Raw genomic sequence first — 20,852 nt, forward strand, 5'->3', positions numbered from 1 at the left:
GAGCAACTGTTTATTAAATCGTGATTGCAATATTATCGCATAAATGTTTCCCAACTGCTCGAATTTTAATCTATTGTATTTGCAGACCTATTTCGAGGTCGCTGCATGTTCGAGAACAGGAAGAAGTATGGATGATTTGCACAGTGTCCTTCAACGAAACAGATTTTCTCAGAAGGCACATAGATTTTTTTTTTATTGAGGGGCAGAGAATTTCACAACTAATACAGCACAGAGGGAGGCAATTCAGTCTATCGACCGGCCATGATCTCTCCAACTCCAAAACATGAAAACATGCAGACTGACTGGTGGAAGACAGAGAGATAGAAAGAGAGGTAGAGATAGAGATAGATAGAGAAAGAAAAAAAAAGACGGGGCGGGGAGACGGGGTGAGTGGTGGTGGAGAGAGAGTAAGACGGAATTAACCGAGAAGGAAGAAAGTGAAGGGAGGTAAATAGAGAGGAGAGGAACGGAGGAACAGACTGAGTGAGAAAGGAACAAAGAATAATGAAAATCTTCATCCCAGGAACAGGCCAGTCAGCACTCCAAACCTGAGACAATCCAGATCTACTGTCTAGACTTCTCGCACATTTCCTACGCATATGCATCCCTTGCTCACCACATACTCGTTGCATCTGTCCAGACGCACCTTAGATGAATCTATCATGCCTGCCTCTACCACCTCTGCTGGCAACGCGATGCAGACACCCACCACACTCTGTGTAATGTATTTGCCGCGTGCAACCCCCTTAAACTTTTCTCGTCTCACCTTGAAAGCATGACTTCTCCTTAATGAATCCTTCACCCTGTGAAAAAGCTTATCTCTATCCACCGTGTCTACACACTACATGATTTTGTAAACCTCAATCAGGCCCCCTCAATCTCCTTTTTGCTAATGAAAACAAAACCAACTACTCAACCTCTCTTCAAAACAGGCACCTTCCATACCAACAACATCCTCTTAATCCTTCTCTGCACCCTCTCCAAAGGGCCAACATGATTTTGGTCATGTGTCTTCCAGAATTGTATAGGGTATTTTAATTGCGGCCAAACCAACGTCTGGTAAATATTTTTCATGACGTGCCAGTTCTCATAATCAACACCCTGTCCAATGAAGGCAAGCATACTATATTCCCTCTTGACCACTGTATACAACTGCGTAGCAACCATCAGTGTACAATGGTCCTGCCCTCCTAGAAAACTCTGCTCATCAACTTTTTCCAAGGCTCTTCTATTCACTGCATAATTCACTCTCGAATTAGACTTACCGAAATGCATCACCTCACATTTGTCTGGATTGAACTCCATCTGCCACCTTTCCGCCCAACTCTCCAGTCTATCTATATTCTCCTGTCTGCTTTGACGTTCTGTTATGCTTTCTGATACTCCAACAATCTTAGTGTCATCTACAAACTTGCTGATCATACCAACCGTGCCCTCTTCCCGATCATTTACATAGATTACAAATACCAGTTGGCCACAACACTGTCAACTGAATAACGCCACTAGTCACCGTTCTCCATTTTGAGAAACTCCCTTCCACTAATACTCTCAGTCTCCTATTGTTCAACCGTTCATAATCCACCTAGATAGAACACCCTTCACACCATGTAACTACACGTTCTCCATTAGTCTGCAATGGGGAACCATATCAAAAGCCTATTAGTTTTCCTTGTAGAACCTTATCAAACGCCTTACTAAAGTCCATGTATATATCATCAACCGCCCTCCTTACATCTACCAAGGTGGTCACATCCACAAAGAACTCTATTTAGTTGGTTTGACACGATCTTTCCCGCACAAAACTATGTTGACTATCACTGATAAGCCCATTCTTTTCAAAATATAAATAGATCCTATCCTTCAGTACCTTCTCCAGCAACTCTCCCACCATTGACGTCAGGTTCACTGGTCCATAGATACCTAGAATATCCCTAATATACGTCTTGTACAGAAGGACAATGCGAGCCATCTTCCAGTCCTCCTGCACATCACCTGTTTGTAAGTATGCCGTAAAGATATCTGTCAGAGACCCATCTGTTTCCAATCCCCCATCCCTGAGCAACATGGGATAGTTCCCATCCGGTCCTGAGGAGTTGTCTACGTTGAAATCCTCTAGCCTACCCAACACATCTTTCCAACTTATGTCAACATGAGCCAGACTAATCAAACTTATATCCCTAATCACAACATTCATCATGTTCCCCTCCACATGAACACAGATGCAAAGCAATCAGTCAGAATCTCACCCATTCTCTCAGGTACGACATACAGCCTTCTTACATTACACTTTAGTGGAACAATCCCTCCTCTAGTTACCCGTTTGCTTCTTGTATAACAAGAAAATGCTTTGGGATTCTCCTGAATTCTACTCGCTTAATCTATTTCATGGCCCCATTTATCCTGCTTTATTCCTCGTTTGCGACTTGTCCCAGTCTTCCGATGTTCCTTCACGGCCAGTTCTTTTCTTAGCTGCCTAGTTTTTATGTACGCTTCCCTTTTCCTCTTGGATATTCGTACAATTTGTCCTGTCATTCACTGTTCACGAATCTTGCCTTTCCTATCCTTTGCCTTCAATGGGACATGCTTATCCTGCAGTATCTTTAATCTATCTTTAAAAGCCACCCATATATCAAATGTGAACTTCTATTCAAATAGTTGCGTCCAATCAACATTTCTGAGCTCCTTCCTAATTTTGATATAATTGCCCTTGGCCAATTTTCATACTCCTTCCTAAGAACCATTCTCATCTTTGTCTAGAAGTATTGCAGACGTTACAAAATTGTGTTCATTGTTCCCACAGAAATTCCCCAATACAAATTCTAACACCTGCCCTGGCTTATTCCCCAATATCAGGTCCGATATGGTCCCTGACCTCGCCGGACTGTTAACATACCGCTCTAGAAAACTTTCCTTCTTCAACATTCTACCCCATCCAGACATCTGACGCTACATTTATCCCAATCAATGTCTGTAAAACTGAAATCTCCCATCACTGATATCCTATTTCCTCTACATCTTTCCATAATCTGTTTAGCTATGTGTTTTTCTACCTTACGATCACTGTTGTACTTGAGACCAGAGTGAGGTGAGACAGATAAGGAAGTAGCATGAGAACAAATAGACAGAAAATGGAAAGTTTATTCAGAATGCCACACGGACGACTCACACATTGTCTGGTGCCATAGCCTGGAAAGGCCATGCTGATACTGTCTGTTATCCAGGTCATTTCTCTACAATATCATCACAGAGCTAGGTTGCTGAAAGCTAATCAGAATCCGATAGACAAATAGATTTGTTCCAGGGAGAAGGTGGATTCATTTTAACAGACAGAGCAAACAGGAGCAGTAACATATAATCAGCCCCGCCCCCCAGACACTGGGTGAGAGATTTGGCCAGAGAATCTCAGTGCAGGGTTCATTGACAGAAGGGAATCCAGGATCTCAGCTGTGAATCAAGTAATGATTCACAAGGTTTGCACACCACTTGCATGGTTTAGTAATCCACATTTCAATTCATATAGCTCAATATCGTGAGTGTATATTAACAATCATAGCTCTTCATACTTCTCATATTTCGGTATGTGCAGAAAAAAAACATTTTGTCCTTGCACTTTGTTTTCAATAAACACATTTTATTCCGGAGGGAAAAAAAAGAACCTGTTCAGATGGGACAGTCTTCATCTGAACGTTGCTGCTATGAAAGTCCGAGTGAAACGCATAACTAGCGTGGTAGATAGGGAGTTAAACAGAGTAGGAGTGGAGAGGGGAGCAGGATTCAGTTAAAAAGGAAATTAGAAAAACCGATTTAAAAGAGAATGTAACAAGGCAGAATTCAAGAGAGGTTATTAAAATTTCCAGCCGGCACAAATAGGACAGAGAATCTGGCAACGATTAACAGTCAAACTTCAAGTCAACTGCATAAAGAAATGACAATGAGTTTAGTAACGGTTGATGCAGGACTGATGATGTTATATCTGAAAGCACACCATTGAACGATGAAGGTAAATGAGTTTGTGGCGCAGATCAAAATTAACAGCAATGCCCTGGTGAGAATCACGGAGACGTGGCTACAAGAGAATCAGGATTGGGATCTCAATATTCGAGGATACTCATCTTATCGAAAAAAGTGCAGGTGGGCGGGGGAGTAATTTACATTACTAGAATAGAATGAAATGAAATTTATATTAAGGAAGGAAGTAGGATCAGATGGTATAGAATCTGCATGGGTTGAATTGTTGAACCACAATGGGAAAGCCACCATAGTTAGAGCCTTGTGCAGGCAGCCTTACTGTAGCGAGGAGCTGGGGCGCAAGATGCACCAGGTCATAGAAAAGATGTGTCGGAAAGGCCAGGTACAAATATCATGGGAGATTCATTGTGGAAATGGATGGAGAAACCGAGGTTGCTGCTTGTTCGCAAGGACTCGGGAGCACAAAATAGAATGATAAAGGTAAATGAGTTTGTGGCGCAAAAGCAGAAGAGAAAACATACCATGTGGCGAAGGGAATTGGGAAACCACAAAGTTGTGAAGTCTACAAATACCAACACAGGGCAACAAAACAATGGAGGGAGAAGATGATGTAGGGGAATACGTTGGCCAGTAAGACAATGGAAGACTGTTAGAGATTCTTCAGATGCATAAAATGCAAAAGAGAGGCAAAGGGCAATATTGGAAGCTGAAAATGATACTGGAAAGACAGTAGCAGGAAAAAATAAATGGTTGAGGAACTTTGTGTCAGATTTTACGATGGAGAGATGAGCCATTTTCCAAAAATTCTAGCCAGTGAGGGGGCAGTGCTGAGCATGGCGGTCATCACCGAGCATAACATAGTAGAAAACTGAATGGCCTGAATGTGAAGCTATAAACTGGGCGAGATGTATTACACATCAGAATTCTAAGGGAGAGATAAGACGTGCGATAGTGGTCATCTTTCAGGATTTTCTAGAATCATGAGAGGCTCCGGAGGAATAGAAAATTACGCCACCAGATGTATCAAGGGAGTAAGGCAGAAGACTGAAAACTATGGACAATAAACATAACCTTGTTCATGGGTAAGATCCTGGAAACCATTGCGAAGGATGAGATTTCTGAAAACTTGGACGTGGCTGGCAAAATACGGCGGAGTCAGCATGGTTTCCACCAGCGGTCATGCTTGACAAATCTACTAGAACTCTTTGAGGAAATTAGGAGTAGATTAGACCAAGGACAACCAAAGGATGTTGCCCATCTAGGCCTCAAGATGACCTTTGACATGTTGCTATACAAGAGTATATTGATAGTGGTAAGGGCCCATGGTGCGAGCATGGATTGGAGCTTCGATGTCTGGCAAAAAGCAGTGAGCATGCATGAAACATTCTATCTCAAGATGGCAGTTGGAGGAAAAGTGATGTTCCACAAGACTGAGTGTTCGGGCCTGATGTTTGCACTTTATGCATTAATGACCCAGGTGAAGGAACTGCAGACATTCTGGCTCGATTTTCAGACTGGACAAAGATTTGTAGAAGGCCAGTTAGCATTGAAGAGTAGGCTGCAGAAGTGTGCTTCAAAACATCTCCTCAACTTGCCGCACCTGTCTTTGACTCCCACCTTTCCAACTAGAACCCCCAGGTCCTCACATTCCAACCTATAACCTACAGATCCAACACATCATCCTCCGCCATTTCAAACACGAAAGGTCAGACCCCATCTCCAGAGATATATTTCCCTCTCAAACCCGAGCATTGTGCTGAGAGCATTCTTTCCACGGCTCCTTCTTACGTCCACACTCCCAAACAAGACGCCCTCCACTCACGGCAATTCCCTTTGCTGTTGCGCCAAAAATGTCCCCTTACCTCCACCCAAGACCCCAGGATCCTTCCACATCTAGCAGAAATTACTCTGTGCAGCCATACACCTCATATACTGTGTCCGATGCTCCCAGTCTCACCGAATTTGGGCAGACAGAAAGTCAACTTGCAGAATGCTTCAGAGAACATCTCTATGGCACATAAACCCAAGAACACCACTGCTCTGTGGCCGATCACTCCCACTCCGCTAAGGATATACAATTTCTCAGCCACCTCCACTAAGAAATTTCTATCGCCCCGACGCCTGGAGGACTTGCCAACTACTCAGTACCAATGTAAAATTTCACCAGTTTCTTCATCTCCCCTCCCCCACGTTATCCTAAATCTATCCCTCGAACTCAGCACCGCCCTCTTGATTTCTTCGACCTGTTCATCTTTCTTCCCTCTTATCCATTCTGCCTTCCGCTCTGGCATGTCACTATCACCTCTACCTTCACCAGCTTATCGCCTTCCAAGCTACATTCGCCCCAGGAACACCTCTTCCCCTTTATCTCTCAGCCCCCTTTCACCCACTTCTCCACCCGTGTACACTCCTGAAGAAAAGCTTATGACTGAAACATCGAATCCCTTGCTCCTAAGAAGATGCTTGACTGGCTCTACTTTTCGATCAGCACAACACTCTTGGGCTCTGATCTCCAGCAGCTGCAGTCCTCACTGTCCCACTGAGAAGGTTTTGGACAGTTGAGCCGAGTGGGAAAAGATCTGGGAGATTACGTATAAGATGGGAAAGTGTGAGGTTATGCGCTTCTGTAGGAAGAATAGAGGCATGAACTATTTTCGAAATGGGTAGTAAATTCAAGGAATCTTATCTGTCCTAGTCCTGGATTCATTCACAGTAAACTTGCAGGTAGTCAGGAGTTAAGAAGAGAAGTACAATTTAGGCATTAATTTGAAGAGGACTTGAACATAAAAGCCGGCATGTCCTCGAAGGTTGTACAAGGCTCTTTTCAGGCTTTATTTGGAATAATGTACGCAGTGTTGGACGCTATATCTCATGAAGGATGCATTGGACTTGGAATATGTTCCGAGAAGATTCCCGAGAATTAAAGAATTTACCCATAAATTAAATGTTTTTTCATATAAAGAACATTTTGGTGATCTTGGTCTATATTTGACGGAGTTTGGAAGGAAGTAAGTGTCTATCTTTTTGAAACTTATGTAATACTCAGTTAAGTGGGGATAGTGGATGTCGGGATGATGTTTCCATTGTTAATAAAGACTGCGACCAGAGTTCACAGAGTAAGTGAAGAATTTTTAGAACATAGACAAGGAGATTCTTCTTCAGCAGAGAATAACAAATCTATGCAAGTCACTGCCACAGAAGTCTGAGGATGACAGGTTATTGAATACATTTAAGTCGGAGATGAACAGATTGTTGATTGTAGAGTGGATCAACAGTTACGGGGAGAAAGTTGTTGAATAGGGTTCAGAAGCTTAACAGACATTATTGTAGGACGGAGCTGACTCGATGAGTTGAATGGAGCGAATTTCTGCTCTTATGTCTTCTGGTCTTATTTTTAATGTTGGCTTTCATCATTCCTCAGTGGAGATGTATCCTGGAATCTGATCTTCTAATGACTTACAAAGAGTCACATTCCAATACTGATGACTGGTCAATGTCATGCTTCCTCCCTCCAGTCTCAGCAGCATGTCTCCAATACTCTGCGTTTTCTATCTCCACTCTAATGTGATAATCATATTGTCATTGAAGTCCAGTAAGTGATATTTTAACGCAATTCATTGACATCGATAACATCAACAGCATGACCCTCACCTGCCCTGTCTGTTCCTCGAATCACAATTCGACTTGCATTTGTCACGTACAACTCACTATTCACATATACATGACGTTTGTCTGTAATAACCCAAGATATCTTAGTCGCACTTTCCCGTCAAGATAAGAACCATAAAAGTTCGCGTAATGCTTGACCAACATTATAATCACTGATCAGTGATTACAGCCTGTATGTTTGCATTTGTAAGCGGAGAAACTTGTTTATGTTCTGACAATCATTTGGCATTGTTCCCATATCCAAGGCAGGTTGAATGATCACACACAATCAATCTACTATCTGCACCATTCCTTCCTCATTCAACCACACATATCCCATGCCGAATGTGTAAATTTCAACATTGCTTTTGAAATTAAATAATCTCAGTATTGAATTGAAAAGGGTTAACTGGAGCAGTTTGCTCAGCAACTGTGATTCATGCCAATCTCCGTGGATTCTACTTATCCCATGGGAGAGTTTCCATCGTTCAATGATAAATGAGCTCTGTTCAGTACATTATCACATCGCATGTGTGGGAGATTCACCGACAGCACTGAAAGTCATCAGCAGGTCCAGAGAGATAGGGAGAAGAGATCAGAAAACGAGAACAGTCGATTGGAATGATCCAACAATGGATCATAATCTGATAACAATGGACTGGAACGTTGCAACAATGGATAAGAGTTTATCCGGGGGTCTTCACTGGATTTCTCAGCCTTGGATCTCATTAGCATCGCGGATACAGGATATTCTTTGGATTATTCAAAGTGGTTACTATCTTATCCTTGCTGTTGTTGGTGTTCCCAGTAAGTCATTCGAATTGTCCATTAAAGCGGGTTGAACTGAATTTCTACTCGTAATATGCAAATTTTGAAAAAAAATGGAAGTCAGTATGTTCCCTTCCAATCAAAAATTCATTTCCTTACAAATTGTAACCAGCAAATTGCTATTTATAAATTATTCACTGATATGCGCTGTGAAACAAGACTGTTCCGAAACTCCATAATCCTTTTCGTCCTGCGCAGATTTAGACCTCCATATCCTTCCGACTCACCAATCCTGGCCAGAGACACCATGAAGTTAGCCCAGTCTCCTCCTACGACTCAGTGCAACTTCTGAATAATCCATAATTTGTGTCATTTGTAATTATGGATGCAACTATTTCATGTCCGTGTTAACTACGTATTCATTACAAAATCTTTGCACTTGAGTTGTTTCTAACGTTCTCTGCAGAGAATCTGTAAGCGTTGAACACAGTGCACGGTTGTCAAGTCATGGACTCATAATCTACAGGCACAAAGTAATAATCTGATGATATCTCATGAACAAAATTAGTGCAAGTTTATCACTTAACATTACAAGGCGATTTGCTTGCCTCGTGTCCTATAGAGAAGGCAATGGGTCAACCCTACCTGGTCAGATCTGCATCTGATTGCAAATGCACAGCAATGCGTTTTACTCTTTGCTGTTCTGTGGAACAGATGAACCAGCAACTCAGGTCAAGATCAGTATAACATGCTTGTCTGACCAGAACTGCACACATTGCGTGAAAGGAAACAAAAGTAAAGGTAGCTCCCTTCGTTTGCCTGTTTCCCATTTTCTTACAGATCATTCCATTAATGGAGGTGGCCAGTCTCTATTTTAGGTATTTCTAACTCATTCATTTACTTCCAGTGAGTAATGCTCATCTCTGTAACACCTTTTGTGCTGGTTTTATTGATGCTGACATACAGATATAAGGAAGTTGTAAATTCCACCTCAGTCGCAGTGCGTAGAAAACGAATGGCGTTTACAAAACAAGAAACAAACGGAGATGGCGAAATGAGGGAAAAAAAACTGTAATCAACCCTGAGAGTGTTGTACTTTGTGCAAAAGTTTTTTTTTCCGTTATATGAAGTTATGTACTTGTCACAGATAGATTGCAAATGATTTTCCCACAATAATCCGTGGGATGATGTTACCATGAGGTGTGAGTGATGATTCATCGGTAACTTTGTGAGAGAATAAGTATTGATTACGTTCAAACTTTCTGGGTATGAACAACCACTCATTATGTTCTACGCAGACGCTGAGAAGTTTGCACATTCCATAGCTATTTCAGTCAGGATACATGATTCTACATCGTTTAATTGCCTCTGAGGAAGTTAGCCAAACTCCTCACAGGGATAGATAGCGACAGAGAGGGGATTCAGATTTGAACACACTCTCCCCACATGAATACAGTGCTGTTGGTGTGTGATCATGCACTGAACGTCATTTCCACATTTCAAAGAGCAGCCACCGTACCTTCATTGTAAACAGGTAGCTATTTCCAACAGTTTCTGACACGCATGTCGAACACGGATCTGAGTTCTCGGAGATAGAAATGCCTCCTTGAGACTTGACACAACAAATTGGGTTTCTTCCTCACTGCCAACAAACCACGTAAAAGTATCATGTTTTCCACAAGCCGTTCAACAATGATTAACATCATACATCCCTCTGCTCAATTTGTATGTCATGAAGGGGCATTAAAGACAATGTCCTGTTCCAGTAAAGGAACTCTATGGCCTGCATGTCTTCCTGTTCCCATGGAAAAGGTTCAAAGGCTTGATTGGGCTCCGATCGTCATGTGTAAGAGCTTGATGTGCTGACCATTCTGGTATTCTTCCTGTTTAAGAGGCAGGGGTGATTGATATAGACTGTCCTTCATTTTATTTAGTAGTTTTAACGGGCTACATGGCTTCCACATATCCGTCTGAAACCAGCCTGAAGTGCTGAATGAACACCTCATTTAACTGGAAATGTGCAGTGTCTGGCAATGATGTTACATGTATATTGCCGACTATTTATCAGCATAAGCCTCACTGTCGTCCATGTTTTACTGCACATGGACAGACTGCTTCAGGAGTTGAGGGCGGACAAAAAGATCCCGAGCATTGGTTGACCTTCAGTTACCATCCCCTCTTCTGATCTTATGATGGAGTGAAAAACATTGAGGAAACAGGTGAAAATATTTGTACCAAGCATGCTACTCTGAGGATCTCCTACAAAGATGCCACGAGACTGAGAGGATTGATGGCTACAATCGTCAAACTTTGTGCTATGGATGACCTCAACTGCTGCAAGGATAGTGTCTGATTCCCTCTAAATTCAGCTTAAGCAGCGTTACTTGATACCATCCTGAGTAAACACCTTTCTTGATATCAGGGTCTGTCACTCTTACCCTGAGCCACTGTGATCACCTCTTATGAACATATGATTCCGTTATGGTGTATGTGTGGATAGTGTTTTCTTCTTACCGAGAGTCGTGAATTTCAGGAAATCTGTAATCTCGAGAGTTCAGTGAGCTAGATCACTGAAAGTTTATCAAGAAGAGTCAGACGGATTTTTTGCACTGGCGTAGAATTGAGCGGTATGGGGAATTGGGCATTTAAGAGGAGTTGATGTGAACATTATTTCAGCCATGACCTTATACAAGGCTTGACCGTCTCAATTATCTTACTCCTGTTCCTAAAGTTCTCATAGCCTCTAATTCAAAAGTTAATGGTTGTAATTTTCCTGAACGTTCTGTCATTGAATTTTGAAGTCAGAGAAAGCAAAAACGTTTTCTGAATCATCTCCGGGGAATGCATGGGGGCTGCATCCACAATGAATCTGCGTCTCCTGCATGAACAACAAATGAAGCAGAAGTTACAGAGAGGAGACATTCTGTAAAGAGACGAAACGCCATTGTTTCACCAAGCCTAGATTTCCCAGTAACATTGTGCAACACACACACCGAACCGTGAGTGACAGTCTTGATTGAGTGAACGAGATCCTGTGTTATTGTGAACCAAGTATTTGGAGAAAATGGTCTCCATCAGCTCCTGTGTAGGTAGTTTAAGAGGCTGAATGAAACACATAAACATGCGTGGATCAGTCAACTCTTGGCCAATGATCCAGCAAGCACTCAGATAGTGGTTGATCTGATTGTGGTCTCAGCAGCAGTTTACTATCTATACATCATTTTCCTTCATTGTCCTGCCTGTTAAATAATTAACAAATACAACGTTGAATCAATACAAATACCCAGGCACATCAAACGTCTGGGGAAGGAAATTTCTACTTGTACAACCCTTACAGAATTATTCTTACATGTTGATCAATATTGGACTGTCATCGATTCTTTTGAAAGCCCCAGTCCTCCACTGGTTACAACAAGTTTCAATGCTTAGTGATATGGCTCATGACAGAAATGTCAGGCTGGGTCATTTTTAGAGAAAAATGTGACACACACAAACACACACACACACACACACACACACACACACACACACACACACACACACACACACACACACACACACACACACACACACACACACACAAAATTGAACACCAAACTGGATCATGTGCATTCGTCGTGAACTTTCTCTGTAATGGATGCTACTTGACTATATGCAGGCGCATTATTATTGCTGTGGTACACGATGCCTTTCGAAGACAAAAAAGATACTACTTTATAACTGGATGACATGTGTAACTACGTCCGTTTAATGTTTAGAAATAGGTTGATGTCCTCATAATATCTGTGTAAAATCTGGACATCTTAATCTTAAAACTTATTCCTTTGTATTCGTCTCCCTGACATGAGAACTTATGAATCTCAGAATTGTATATCGTTCAAAAAATTTCTCACTGAAGACCTAAACTAATAATCCTTCATAACAAAAGACCTTCATTCCAGGAATGAATAAAGGGAAACATCTTTGACAATTTTCGGAAACAACGTTGCATTTTCTTTAGATTAAGGGAGCAAAACTGCACACATTGTGTCAGATGTGGTTTTGTACAGAAACAGGTTTCAGAAGCCTCCCACTGGAAAAAGGACAACAAGTCAGATAGCATTCGAGGAGCGGGAGAGTCGAGCTTTCAGACTCATTCCTGATGATGGGCTTATGTCTGCAATGGCGATTCTCCTGAGCCTTGGATGCTGCCTGACCTGCTATGGTTTTCTATTGCCACATCTTTTCGACTCTGATCTCCAACATCTGATGTCTGCATGTACAGATGCAATAAAACATTGGTCCAATTCAATCCGATACCCTTTGCATGAAACAACATCGTTCTAGTGACCTTCCAAAGCAGTTGCTGCATCTACAGACTACTTAAAACAATTTGTACAGCATGAACATGAAAACTGTTTGTGTCACAGGATTCTTTAACACTGCATTTGCATTTTTCACCATTGTTTTATCTTTCCTGCCAAAAAAAAACTCACGTTATGTTATTTCTGCTCATGGTTCGCTAACTAAACTTTCCTGTCTATAAACACAATGCAAACTTACCACCTCCATTTGCCGACAGGCCGATTGATCATCTTGCTATACACGCTAATTGAGCTTCGTTCCTCAGTCCCCTTCATCCACATTTTTGAAACAGCTTAATGTTTTTTGATAATCTTGTGGTATAACACTAATTAAAACTTTGTACCCCGAAAATAATCATTAAGCGAGACTCTCTCTTTCTGTTAGTGACAGCTTCCCGTGTAACAGTTTAGGCTGTTTAAATAGGCTCCTCCCATCGTTTGTAATGCGCTAAACGAGCTTAATTAATTCATTCTCTATTCCTCTTTAACTCCTTCGAGGGGCAGAATGGTTTCCTTCGGTCTCATTGTAATGATCCGGATTGTTAAATAGCCAAGCTCTGCAATAGCCTCGAGGAATGGACTAAGAGAACAAAACATGGGTTATGGATGTCAGTCGCTCATTCGACTGCACAATTCTGAAATCTATTGGCTGATTAGATTACGTCTGACTATCCGTTTCCTGCTTGTTCCCAATAAACAATGACACTCCTGCCCAGCACCGATCAGTCAAGTTCAGCCTGGAATACCTTCAATAACTAACTCTTCTCTGCTGTCTGAGGATTAGACACTACTATCTATGAGGACACAACCAAAAAATGCACAACCCATCATTTCAAACTGTTCGCCGAACATCAAATCGTCTCCTCTTTTGAACCACATGGATGCAATGATTAGGAATAAACATAAACCATTCAGGCTTTTCAAACCTGTGCCACATTATCATATTCTCTTCCCAATCACATATATGTAGCAACGTAGCCTCTGCTCCTCTCTCGTGATGTAAATGCCAGAGAGCATGATGCAAGATGAGCATAGAAAAAGAGTGCAATTAGGCCATTCGGTCCGCCGACTGTAATAAGCTGTGCAACAATGGTTTGAAATTTGCCCACCATTTTCCTGACTTCATCTTGCAAGCTTTATTACCTTTATTCATCAAAACTTATTTTTCACCTCTGTCTGCATCTCTCTGTGTTTGTATGTGTACTTGTGTGTGTGTTTGTTAATGTGTTTTTGTGTCTGTCTATTTGTGTGTCTCTGTCTGTCGACCTGTGTATCAGCCTGTATCTTTCATTTGTGTTCGTATCTGTTGGTGTGTAACTAAATATGTCTCTGTATGCATCTATATGTGTGCGTGTCTATATCTGTGTATGGATTCTGGCTGTTAATATATTGAGGTGTTCATACATGCCTCAGAGTATTGCTGGGTCTGCTTGAACACGCAATGAGGTGCTTGTTGTTTTGGAGGAAGAGGAATATTGGAATGCACAGTGCCATTAAAGAGAAAATTGTTCTTTGTGGAGTTCGTGAAACGTGGATGGTGTGGAATCTCCATTCGGTACGATCGTCTGTTCTCGTAGCTCGTTCTAGTCTCTCTCCCATATTGGGGTAGGTTGGAGGAGGCCCATAAAATAGACGTCGGACCATCCAGCAATTGGCTTGAAGTCTCTGTCCTTTTCCAGACAGTTTCTTCTGGAATGGAGAAAGGGAATGAAGAACTCAGATTGGGAATGAGTGCCCCTTCTATGAGTGGTGGTGAAAATTGGGAGGAAATGATGAGATGTCCAGAGTGAGGCCGTCCAAAGTGTTGAATCGAAGCAATGTTACTACTTTGAGGCTTCAGTGCAAGAAAGGAAGGGACAAGATGTAACATTCAGTCGGGAGCGAGGTGGAGCATAAGCCTTATTGGAGGTAGGTGCTCGAACAATTATAGAGTGATTGTGAGGAGCAGGAAGAATTGGGCGACAATTATCATGGCAGAGGGGAAGGGGGAAGGTTATTGACGCTTGCCCTATATTGCTGTACATTTTTTCAGATTGCCTCTACATTGAGGTAAACCTCCATGAATGGTTGTCGATGTCTACCTCTAACATTCCACAAAATAAGTTTGGGTTGAACTTACAAATAGGTAAGACAAGCAGAATTTGTTATGTATGTCTCTCAGCCAAAACTATTGTGGAAACTGTGGGCTTCTTATACGCTGGAAATTAGACATTCGTAGGTGCTGCTTAATGGGTGATCTCAAATTGTGTCTAATCTGTGTTAACTAAGTGACTGCTAATGCTGTGAAAACTAAATACCGTCCGCGTATATGAGGGAAGTTAAACTTTATGTTGAGACTAAACGAAAGAGCAAGTTATTTCGGATTTGGTGTTGTTTAGTCAGAAATCAATATTTGTATTAATACGTGTGACTGGGAAGTTAAATTTCTGTTGCTCTTTATTTAAGGGGACCGGAATATAGATGTAAAGACGTCATGAAGTAGTTGCACAGTGTATTGGTGAGACTGTATCTGGAGCATTGCGCACAGTTTTGTTCTCCCAACCGAATTTAGAAAAAAGACAGATCACAGTGGATACGCAATGGATGATCTCCGGGTTAATAGCTCAGATGGCAATCCTGAAAAATGAGGAGAGTGCGATACGTTTGTCTTTGGCCGCGTGATTGAAAGTGTGGAGGAAGATGTTATGTACCTGGAAGATATGGATAGAATTGTCAGATGGGTAGATTAGTGGCTGGTTGATTGAATTGCATATGAGGTGATGCAATTTGGAAGGAAGAACCAGACAGCAAAGTATTCAATGAACGGCAGCACACTCGGAAGGTCAAAGAATGTTTTCCACAGATTCACAGTTGTTTCCACACATGGAATACAGAGAATTGTCGGCATAGCCTTTCTTCATTGAGATGTCGCTTTTAAGAGCTGCATCACACTTTGATTATGCCAATACTATGTAGAGTAGGTGTGGGGAATTAATTCGTCCAAGGGGCCACATGAGAATGCTGAGTTTTGTTGGAAGGGGCCGAACCAAAAATGCATTGAACATAATTCTGCTCAGTTTTAATTTTCTCCCATTTTAAAAAGTACTAAATTATATAGTTTTGCACTGAAACTTATAATCAAAGAATAAGGATATTATGTTACAATAAAAATATGAAATCGTGGAGTAGGTCAAATATAGAAGAAATAAACAGTAAAAACAATAATTTCCGTATTTCATTTTTTTAACATGTTAACCTCAGAAACCAATAATGAAGAGTTGTTTCATTATTGTTCAGTATTACAAACAACAAACAGCTCTATACAAACAACTATAAATGCTTTTGATGTTTTCCAGTTCATTTTACTTGTTTAGTGAAAAAGTCCAGTCTGTTTTGGGCTTGAACAAGTGCATTGTAATCTGATTGAATGTCTGAGTGGATATCCGAAGGACAGCTGAGAAGTGATCATCAGTGAAAGAAGATCGGTATTTGGATTTGTTGACCTTCGTCACTGAGAATATCTGTTCGCACATATAGGCACACCCAAAGAGGACTAGAATCTTCTAAACATGCCCCTTCATGTGTGGAAAGTTCCCCTCTTTGAGGGAAAAGTAAAAACCAAGCAGTGAGACTGACCCAAAGTCCTCTGCCAGAAGTGTGTCAGACGGCAGGTCAATGAGTTCAAGCTGGACATCTCCAGGTGAATTCTCCACATTGCCAGTAAATTGAAAAAAAAGTGCATTTTATTCTCAACCGTTTTAAAGTCTTGAAATAACCTTGAAAATACAACATGCGTTGCTTCTAACATAGATGAGTACCTGTGGAGGTGATCAGCTGACGGTGCGGCGTCCCTCAGTGTTGGCAAGTGGGTGAGAATGTTGTCCTCCATTTGGCTTGAGAGAAGCTGCAACCTTCTCATAAAACCGTTCACCAAGTAGTGCATTTCATGCACCTAATGTGCACTGCAGAGCAGTTTCACATTTAGTTCTATCATGGGTGCAGTCACATCAACAGCAAAACCAAGGTCTGTAATCCAGTCTGCATGTAAAGCTGTGGAACGCCATTCCCTTTTTTTCACACAGAAAGCTTGAATCTCTTCACTCGGGGCCCACACACTTTTTTCAGCATTTTGCCCAGGATGAGGCACCTGACATATGTGTGGTAGCCTATGTCACGATGTTCAGTCTCATTTTCCTCCAAAAGTGCAACAAACTGCCTGTGATTCAAAGCTCTTGCCCTGATGGAGTTAACTATTTTAGTTCCATCATCAACCACATGGTTTTTTTTAAACGCTGACTTATTCAACACTGCAGTATAATACAATGCAAATATACCAATTTCTGTTCAGGGTCAATTTCTGTCACTTTATTCTGCATTCTCCTTATGAGTCCAAGGATTTTTCCCGTTAGACTTGGAAAACCATCCAATGTAACACGCGCCAGCTTGTCCCATTTTAGTCGCAAATTGTCTAACCATGCATTTACCTCCGTGAACAAATCATCGCTCGTTATTGTTCCTTGCATTGACTGCATCGCTGCCAACTCCTCTGTGATTTTAAAGTCTGTAATTACGCCACGTCCGAAGATGAGTAGATGAGCTGTGTCATGTGCGTCGCACCCCATCCAAATCCAAGAAAGAAAAGTCAAAGTGGACCGCACTGTGCTGCCACTGTAGCTCCAGATTTCTAGCGATGTACCCAATCCTTCTCGTTACAGTGCGTCGGGACAGGGGCACATTCTCAAATGCCTTCTTTTACTCTGGGCATATTAGTTCTGCAGAATCCAACAACCATTCCTTAAAAACTCTCCATCAGAAGACGGTTTACCGTTTCTGGCGATTTTGTGGGATACGACATAACTTGTCTTGGCGTGAACTGACATTTTGAAGGCTAGCCAACAAACATCATTTTAGTTGTTCACGCATGCATGCACGCACATACACGTGCATGTGCATCCACATGTAAATAAAAAATCAACCTTTTCAAAACAAAAGCGACACTGTTATATTGCGTGCCTGGCATAAATGCTTTTCATTAATGCTCTAATTTAAGGTTGCCCTCATGCGGGCCGAACAGGAACGACCAAAGAGCCGGAAATTTCTCAAGGGCAGTAAAATGCCCAGGTGTGGTGTAGAGATACCCCAGAAATAATGGACATATAATCTGTGTTAATCCACGCGAATGCCCATGCTGGGAAACGTGAATTTCATAAGTGTGTATAAGATGTTCGATTTAACAGCATTTAGAGCACCAGGCAAGAGATCAGAATTATCAGCAGAGATAATTGAACGCCGTGCTATAGAGCAGCTTTTGAAATAGTGATAATGTTACACAGAATGTTTGAAAATGTTTAAGTTGAAAATATTTTCTTTGAAATTACGTTTATAAACTTGGGTAATGCAAGCCATGAAGGTATGAGGGGCATGATGACTTTAGTGAATTCAAAAGTACATGAAAAATAATCATTGGAAAATAAGCAGTACCTATTATTTATGGTAACACTGTAAGATGGAAATATACATTTAGGGCGTTCCACGTAACTATAGAATCGTTTTCTGCAATTTCAGTTGCCCGTGGATTACCACGTCCAAAACATATTCCAGTGCAGATTCCTGAAAAGGAGACCTGGAGGTTGTCAAGAAGTCGCATTTGCCATTTAATTGAAATAGCTCACTTCTATCCATGGTTTAGTTTTCTGCGGTATTTCCAGGAATGTGTCGCCCATGGGTACGGGGGATCTCCTCTATATCCCGCAAAGGTGCCATAAAAAAAGGGAAAAAATGACCCAGAGATGGTTGGGAAAAAATATTAAAGCTTGCTTTAGATCAAAGGACAGAGTTAAAACGCGCCAGATATTGTAGATGGCTGTGGATTCAGAGACATTTCGGACTCAGGGAATGAGGGCTGGTAAACTGTTAAGAAAATTAAAAAGAGAACATGCATACAAACGAATAAGAACCAAAAAGACTGCCACAATGTTTCTACTAATATTTGAAAGGGAAGTCGAAACAAGGTCAAACGTCATTCAGTGAATGTGCGGAAAGGATATTTTGCTGTCGAGGTGGAAGTGAGAGATGGAGATGCTGGAGAGACAGATTCGAAATGCGTGGCGCTGGAACAAACACAGAGGGTCAGACAACATCCAAGGAGCAGGAGAGTAAATGCTGTGGGTTGGGCCCTTCATTAGGACTGTAGCAAGGGAAGAGGCTGGCAGTTAAATAGCGGAATGGGTGGTGCTGTGGATGGGATAGGAAGGATGGCTGTAAATGGATGCAGTACGGGGTGATGGTGATAGGTTGGTGGGGAGGATTGCGTGGATAGGTGTGAAGAAAGATGAACAGGTAGGTCAGGTGAAGAGGGTGGTGAGGAATTGGAGGGATGGATCTGGGATGAAGTATGTGGTTGTGGGTTAATTTTAAAACTGGCGAATAGTGAATTTACAGGGAATCTAAATAGTTACTGTGTGTCTGTCTTCATGAAGGAAGTACAGAAAATCTTCTTGAAATAACAAGTGACCCTGTAACTTTTGTAACAAAAGAATAAATGCACTCATATCAATACGGAGGTAGTGTTTAAAAAAACGAAGCTGGATTGAGCAGTGATCCATCTGATGGACGAGTTGTACATCACACCAGAATTTCTCAGGAAACAACAGCAGATATATTGATTGCATTGCGGATCACTGTGTTATTTTCCTACACAATCTGTAAAGGCAGGTGAAATGTTTGATACTGGAAAGCTAGAAATGTTGTCCAATGGTTTTTGAAGAAGGAAAGTGGCGAATTGCAGACCAGTTAACTTCTCATCCACGGTACAAAATCTATTGGAATCTCTTATAAAGGGTGTGATAGTGGACTTTTGGATAAAAAAAAAACATTATAAAGAACGATAAAACTTTTCAGAAAGGAAAACTGCAATTGGCAAATCTTTGGTGAAATAATTTGAAGATGCTTCTTGTAGACAAAGACGATTGAAAACCAATGCATGTGGTATATTTGGAATCTGAGAACAATAGTTTTCAGAACTCACACAGTAAATTGAAAAAGACAATTAAAATACAGCGGAGTGGAATGAACAGTTTCAAAATAGAAGATAATAGTGAATTTCAATTTAAAGGGAATTAAGACATCCTGATACAAGATTATAGAGTTTTGGTAAGACTGTGCCTGGATCAATGTATACAGTTTTGCTGCTTCAATACGAGAAGGATTATACTAACCACAGAGAAAATGGAACGGACATTCTCCGATTAACAGTGGTTAGCACTGTTGCCTTATTGTTTCTGCCCACACTTCAAGGATCTGCAAATTAGATGAATTGGCCATGCTAAATTGCCCATACAGTTAATTGTCGTAGTCAGCGATAAATATAGAGTAGCAGAACAGGTACCTGTGGATTACTCTTTGAAAGTTCAGTGTGGACTTGTTGGGCCAAATGGCCTGTTTCCGCACTGTGTTGGTAATCTAATCAAATGGAAAGATTGCCTGATTAAAACTCGGTTTCTGTTCTTTCGAGTATCTTTCAAGAATGAGAGGTGATCACAATGAAACATAGAAAATTCACACAGAAGGATTGACTAATGCAGGGGCATGAAGTCCTGGCAGACAATGACAATATTGTACGCGAACATCAAGCAGACAAAAATAATTAGGAATAATTAGGGCCCATCAGAAACCAAGGGGACAATCTGTGTGTGAAGCTGTTGAACATTAATAGATTGTTATTTGAGAGCTACACATCTGTTTTACTTGGAAGAAGGAGGATGAAGGGCTGAAATTCGAAAATATGGACTGTGAGGCTATTGAGCAGTTTGATGTAATATGTGAGCTGAGACTGGAGTCTTTGGCTGTTTCAAAATTCCACCAATCCCCCCGTCAGGATGGGTTATACCACAGCCTGCTGTGGGAAGCGATGGAGGAAACGACTGCCCCAAATGCTTAAGACGAATGTTGCAACAGGGGAGCGCCAGAGTCCTGAACTGGATAAGACTGTGGTCCCACTTTGTGGTCAGGGTGTTTCAGATGGACGAGGGAACTACAGACCAGTATTAGATCTGTGTTAGAGAAAGCATTGGAGAAAATACGGAAGAAGGAAATTGATCTTCATTTGGAGATACCATGTTTGATCAGGGATAATCAGCATGATTT

Source organism: Hemiscyllium ocellatum, chromosome 17 (genome assembly GCF_020745735.1).
Source record: "Hemiscyllium ocellatum isolate sHemOce1 chromosome 17, sHemOce1.pat.X.cur, whole genome shotgun sequence".
Taxonomy (NCBI): Eukaryota; Metazoa; Chordata; class Chondrichthyes; order Orectolobiformes; family Hemiscylliidae; genus Hemiscyllium; species Hemiscyllium ocellatum.